Genomic DNA, 7,010 nt, shown 5'->3' on the forward strand with positions numbered 1-7,010 from the left:
TCCAGGAGGTCACTTACTGGTCCTGTGGTTACCCACAGAGATGAGGAATTGAGAAGAAATCACTGAAGGAATGCCTGGAGCAAGTCTCCAGGAATTCCCTTCATTCTTCCTTCTCTTTATCTGGAGTTACTCTCTCTACAGAAAGAAGAGTGATTTTCTCTTCTGGGTTTGGTAATCCATGGAGTTTTGGAGAAACGTATTCCCTAGACCTAAGCACACCCATGCTTCTATTGACATATCACATGCTAGGTGTGCATGTTAGGTGCACATGTTGCCAGCTTGGGCAGTCCAGCTGGGAATTCCATCTCAACTTCCAATACTCAGTTAGAGAGTTACCTAATTCTCAGGTCTGTCTCTTTTCTGTGAGAGATTAGACTGCAATATTTGAGGACTATTATTACAACGAGTTTTTTTTATATTGAGGCACAGTTTACATGCAGACAAATGCACAAAGTGTAAGTTTATATCTTGATGAATTTATACTTCTATATGCAGCCATGTAACCACCATCCATATCAAGATACAGGACATTCCCATTGCTTCTGACAGTTCCCTACTGCTCCTTCCCAGTCAATGCTTCCCAGTCAGTGCCCCACACCCAAGGCAGAGGCTGTTCTGACTTTTGTCACTGTAGTTTAATTTTGTCTATTCTTTTTTTTTTTTTTTTTTTGAGACACAGTCTCACTCTATCACCAGGCGCCAGGCTGGAGTGCAGTGGTGCAACCTCAGCTCACTGCAACCTCCGCCTCCCGGGTTCAAGCAATTCTTCTGCCTCAGCCTCCCAAGTAACTGGGACTACAGGAGCGCACCACCATGCCCAGCTAATTTTTTTGTATTTTTAGTAGAGACGGGGTTTCACCATGCTGGCCAGGATGGTCTCGATCTATTGACCTCGTGATCCACCCGCCTTGGCCGCCCAAAGTGCTGGGATAGTTTTGTCTATTCTTAAACCTCACATTAATGGAATCATACATTATATACTTCTTTGTGTCTGGCTTTGTTCTTTCAACATAATGTCTTTGAAATTCATCAAGTATCAGCAGCAAGTATCAGCAGTTCATTTATTTCTATTGTCATATCCTATATCACTGAATGAATATACCAGAATTTTAAAATCCATTCTTCTTTTGATGGACATAAGAGGTGATACCAATTTTTGGTAATTATGAATAGAGCTTCTATGACATTTTCACTCTTTTTTGTGTGTGTGGACAGATGCACTCTCTCTTACTCTTTTGGGTGCATGACTATGATTTAACTGCTAGATCATTGGAATATTTGGCCTTAGTAGAAACTTCCAGTTCTTCAATACATAAACAATGACACTTCAGTTAATGACATCAAAAGAGCTACCTGACCACCTGTCTGAATGATCTCTAAGCACTTCTTCTAATTCTGAGATTCAGGCCCCCTGGTAGTGTGGGAGGACTGGCAGCCCCTTATTTATGTCACTTAGCTGTTGGCTCAGCCAGGTGTCTGCAGAATTGGAGCTGTAAGTTCTACTCAGTTTGAAGTGAGTGGCCGAAGAACAATGGGCTGCTGTAACCATGTTGGAGAGGCAGGCTTTTCTAGGGACCACGTCTGCCAGGATTTCTTTTAGCATTTAGATTGACTCAACCCAAGCAAGGGGGCTTCGCTTAGTCACACTGGAGGGATTTTAGAGCTCATACTGTTCATTTACTTTCTAGAATGTGTCATCTGACATACTGGGCATTGGCATTAACTGCACATTTCAAACCAACCATTGTAAAGGCCATTAGAGAAACATTGCCCCAACTGGTCAGATGGAGAGAATTCCACCAAGCTCACAGTAGCCACTGTGGCATCCCACTCTCGGTCATTTCTCAGCCTCAGCTTCAGGCACTATCACTGCTTCAGAGAAGACCTGCTACCCGGAGTCCGTGACAGAAGGACGACAGGGAGTGTTCACCAACAATGTTAAGTCTTTTGATGTGTTTCTTTTAGGTAAGTTTAGATTTTTTTTTAACAGAGTTATATGTATACTTGTATGTTTGCATATATACATTTATATTTACACACACAAACACACAAACTAGCTTAAACTATTTGAAATGGCCATTTTTGAGCTTAAAAAGGTCAGATATTGGCTGGCCTGTTTTTAAATTTATTGCCCCTCATGTCCTAGTTCACATGTCATGGGTTTTCTTAGAGATGCGGGGCTGGGACTCTGCCATCGTGTTTCCACTGGGCCAGCTGACGCCTCTTCTTTGAGTCTCTGCTTACAAGGAGACTGAGAGGCAAGAGAAGGGGTAGAGACTAGCTCTTTTTGCTGCCTTCTTGTTCCAGTGAGTGGTACCCCTGAAATAACTCACTTTCCTGTAGCAGCAGCAGAGTCAGTGTGCAGATCACTTCAGAGCCAGCGTCTTCACAGTGTCCTCAGGGACACAGCCTTGGCCAATCTGTGCTCCTTCCCCAGGGGTGGGGGTTTCCTCCACGCACCCCACCTCCAAAATCCTCTTTCAGTAATTCTCATCTTTCTGAACTTTCTGTGTGATACTTGAATGTTTGTTTTCTTTTTTGGCACCAATTTCAAATGACTCAACCTAATATTCACACATCTGAATTTAACAGTAAATCATAAATGTAATGGGCCCCCTAACAAAGGGAGAATAATGCTCCCTTTTCAGTGATAGGCAGATGCTTGGTCTATCACCGAGATACAGTAAGAGTGAGAGATTTACTGGGGGACAATGCTTGTGAGGGATAAATGAGCAGGGCTGTCAGAGCCTGGTTTAGTAGTAACCTCTGTGGAGAAGGGCAGGAAAGAGGGAAGGAAGGAAGACTGGGTAGGCAAAATCTTAGACTGGTTTGATTTTCAGAAAGCTTTAGCAAAACTGTTGGGGGGTTCTCCTTCCAAGTGCCCATCAGAGAAGATGTTCCGCCTGGGAAGGACAGGACCAGGTGATGGACAGAAGAACGTGGCCAGCTGACCTCAGGACCTTGAAACTTTGGTTTGGAGAGTTAACCACCAGACTTTTGACAAGATTCCATAGTTTCTATTAGAACTATTCAGTCAGTTTGTGAAACACATTGAGCTCAGCTCCTTAACTAACAATATGATTTTATTTTCCAGGTGCTTGCAGAGAGGAAAGGGTAATTTATAATTTGAGCAAACTCAGGAAGTCATTTCTAGGGAAAAGCAGTGATAAGGGAAATAAAAATTGGAAGATAAGGTAATAAAATTGCCCCTGTGTAGTATAGACTTTGTCTCTCTCTCTCTCTACATCTCCATGTCGAAGGTCAGCAAAGAGTCAGCCATTTTCCTCCTTCGTCTTCATCAAATCTCTCATTCTGTGCCACCGTGAAGTAATGCTTTCACTCTCCCACAGTCCCTGAAAAGCAGTGCAATCAGGCTTGAGAGACTGGAGAGGAAGTCTATTCTGAAGGCTTTTTCCTTAAAGTGAAACCTTACAGATAATTAAAGAGTATGAATTTTTATAACAGGTACACATCACAATCAATTTTCTTTCAAAGACTTGTTGGGGTCTGGCATGTCTGCCGGGGGACTACCGACCTGCAGGAGTCCCCGAGACCGCCAACGTGGATGGCTCATTCAACCTGAGGGAGAGAGTGCACGGAAGTGAAAGAAAAAAGGAAAGCGGAGTCTGGAGGGCTGGCTTAGGCTATGTACAAGCAGCAATTTTATTTTTGCAATACGTCTCATTATATACTTTTCTGAAGTCAAAGTTGTTTATGCCAGATAAACGTACTTAAGTTACTGTAAGCAAGTTACGCCCACTAAGTTACGCCCAGTAAGCAAGTTAAGTCCAGTAAGTAGGTTACACCCAGTAAGTAGGTTATGCCCAATAGGTCAAGGTAAGTAAGTTACAGTCACCCCCAGTAAGTTATGGTAAGTAAGTTACAGTTACACCCAGTAAGTAAGTTACCAAGTGTAAATACTTAAGTTAATATTTTACAATGAAGGTGACAAGGGTCCAAAATGAACACAATCAAGCAATAAACCACAAGGAGCGGAAAGTGGACACATTGCCTCCCAAGTCCTCATATCCATAAAGTAATGTCTGTTAATTATTTAGAATAACATAGTTCCTCTCTCGGTTCCTGCTTTCCCTCAGCTCGACTCCCCCAACCGGATATCTGTGTCCGGGCTCAAGCTCACCGTATGGCGAAGCCCATTTCCCAGGGGCCTCACACGGGAGCAATCCGCACAGATTCCCTCAAAGACTTATAAATATTTTGAGAAAACCTCAGAATTATTGGCAGTATTATGTTAGTTAAAAAGGTTTTAGGGTCATTCATGGTGGCTCATGTGTGTAATCCTAGCACTTTGGAGGCCAAGGTAGAATTGCTTGAGCCCAGAAGTTCAAGACCAGCCCAGGCAACACAGTCAGACCCTGTCTGTACAAAAAATAAAAAAATTAGCTGGGCATGGTGGTGTGTACCTGTGGTCTCAGCCAGTTGGAAGGCTGGAGGTGGGAGGACTGCTTGAACCCAGGTGTTTAAAGTTGCAGTGAGCTGTGATTGTACCATTGCATTTCAGTCTGGGTGACAGAGTGAGATCCTTCTTTAAAAAAATAAAATAAAAAGGAAATAAACATATTAATATTCCTTTCCAAAATACTAGTTATGTAATAATATTGTTCTCAAAGAAATTCATGATGGTTGGCAGGCAGCTCTCCTCATAAACTGGGAGATGGAGTGGTTCATGATGTCACAATTTATTGTCACATAGTTGGTCATCTAGTTTTTCCTCATACTTTCAAGTGATGTCTGCTCAGCAATACTTTTGACACCCTCTTCATCTAGTTTCTTCCCCATAAAGTCCATTATCTTTTGAACTTCATGTTCTGGGTGTTGTGAGGTGGGGAAAGGGCAACAAGTTGTCATTAGGGGATTTAGGGGAGACAATAAAGGAAAGCAAGAAAACCAAATCTGGGAGATGTTCTTTAAATTCTCTTCATCTCAATATTTGTGATATTGTTAATCTTGCTCACCGACACTTTCCCTACTGTGCCTAGCACTGCAGTTGTGTCTCTGCTGTGAGAAACTTTCCCACCAGCAGAAGGATCTGGAACTCAGGGCCTGCTGTGCAGATTCTTTTGTCCCATGAGGTGATCACCTGGTGTGGTGTTCTCTCCCTTCTCCTGAGAATGGGGCTTCCTCAGAGCTGGACTTCAGTGATTATTATTGCTCTTCTGTGTCTAGCCACTCAGCAGGGCTACCAGGCCCTGGGCTGGTACTGGGGAATATCAGCAAAGAGTTCTGTGATGTGATCCATATCCAGGTCTGCCAGCAAGTGACAGGGAAATGACGTAGACTCTGAGATTACTTGGTTGTAGATAAGCTTAGTGTGCTGGCTTTCTCAAATATTAGTTATGCTGGCAGTGAAGTGGTAACGTGGGCAGACTCAGGACCAGGATGTTGCAGGCAGTGGTGTTAGCTGTTGTTTTCTTCTTCCTGGGAGCAGTGTTTCTCTGCCAAGTGTTTCTGTAATGGTCTCAGTTGGATGGCTTCCAGCCAGGAGGTGGAATTTGCAAGACAGCACGTGCTGCAGTAGAAGTGGGATATAAGCTTGCTCTAAGTTGACCAAGGGAAGTATTCTTGTTTCGCAGCTGATGGGTGGGACCATAAAGCTTCCCAGAGTTTATGGGGCAGGGTTAGGCGGGTCTGAGCTTTCGGGCCCGGCTTGTCATGGCCACTGGGGAATGCAGGGTGGTTCTCAGGCCAATGGGATTAGGGAGTGTGGCTGTCTCTTCTGTGCAGTAGAATTCATCAGGGGAGTGAGGGATAGCCAGTAGCAAGAGGCCTTACCCAGCTTCCACGCAGTTGGTGAGGTCAGTCTCGCTCCTGCAGCACCCTGTTAACAGCGCCTAGTTTAGATCCAGGCAGCCTAAGCACAGAACTCAGACCTGGCTCAGGCTATACGTTTCCCTGGTGAGAAAGCAAGTACAGCTTTCCTCCTTTTTAATAAATTAACCTCCATTAATACCTCACACAGTTAGGCCATGGTATTCTCTTGTTGAAAATCTATGTAAGTAGTATTCTCTTGAGGGGACAGGAAATGCTAGAAGTTATCTGCATTTACCCTGTGCGTTTAGTATTCTCCATTTCAAAGTGATTGGCCCTCTCATCCTTTGTTGAGTAGGAGAGGGGGAAGAAGGAGTGGGAAAGGTGTGGCTGGGTGAAGAGATGCAGGAGAGGGCAAGGCTGAATGGCCATGGACCAACCTCTATTCTGTCCCATAGTTATGCCCTTGACTGGGCATGTTCCCAGACCAAACCGAGGGTCAGGCTGCTTATTATTCTCATGGCCCAATAACGAGAGGCAGATGAACTAGGGAAGAAGAGAGTTTAATTCTGTAACTGGGTACAGGGAGAAGGCCTGGAAAATATTGCCAGACCAACTCAAAATTACAAAGTTTTCCAGAGCTTATATACCTTCTAAGCTATATGTTTACATGTAAATGTGCATTCTTCTAAACACATAAATGAGTAACATCTTCTAATCTATAATTAAGGTCTGAGTTTTGAAGGCCTTCCTCTGGAGCCTCAGTAAATTTACTTAATCTGCATGGGTCCAGGTGCCAGGCTGATTACTATATCTTGTCTCCTGTTAAATCATGGAGGTCTGTGGAGTTCCTTTAGACTGCCAATAAAACTCGTTTGTGGCAGTCTGGGTCCTGTTAAGGATTCCTTCGTTGTTTTTCATGCTTTAAGGCCCAGGCAAGGCCCAGGCGAAACTCTTTGTGGGCTTTTGTTACATTCCAGCCTTTGTATAAGGTCACTGGTTCTTTCAGTTTTTAATATTTAACCACTCAGTCCGGAAACAGTTGTTGTGGAGGCCTGCCTGTTCACCTGTTTATGGGACCTGGCCTGCCACAGGCAGAGCAGAGAATACCACACGAGTCACTCACCACAAACACTTGACAACTTGACCAGCATTGGCCTAAACTCTGAGGTCTCTGACTTGCAGTAACCTGTTTGGATGAGTCTAGTTTTGTATTATTGAGACATTAAGTAAATTGTGCC

The sequence above is a fragment of the Callithrix jacchus genome, chromosome 14 (assembly GCF_049354715.1).
Source record: "Callithrix jacchus isolate 240 chromosome 14, calJac240_pri, whole genome shotgun sequence".
In the NCBI taxonomy this organism is placed as follows: domain Eukaryota; kingdom Metazoa; phylum Chordata; class Mammalia; order Primates; family Cebidae; genus Callithrix; species Callithrix jacchus.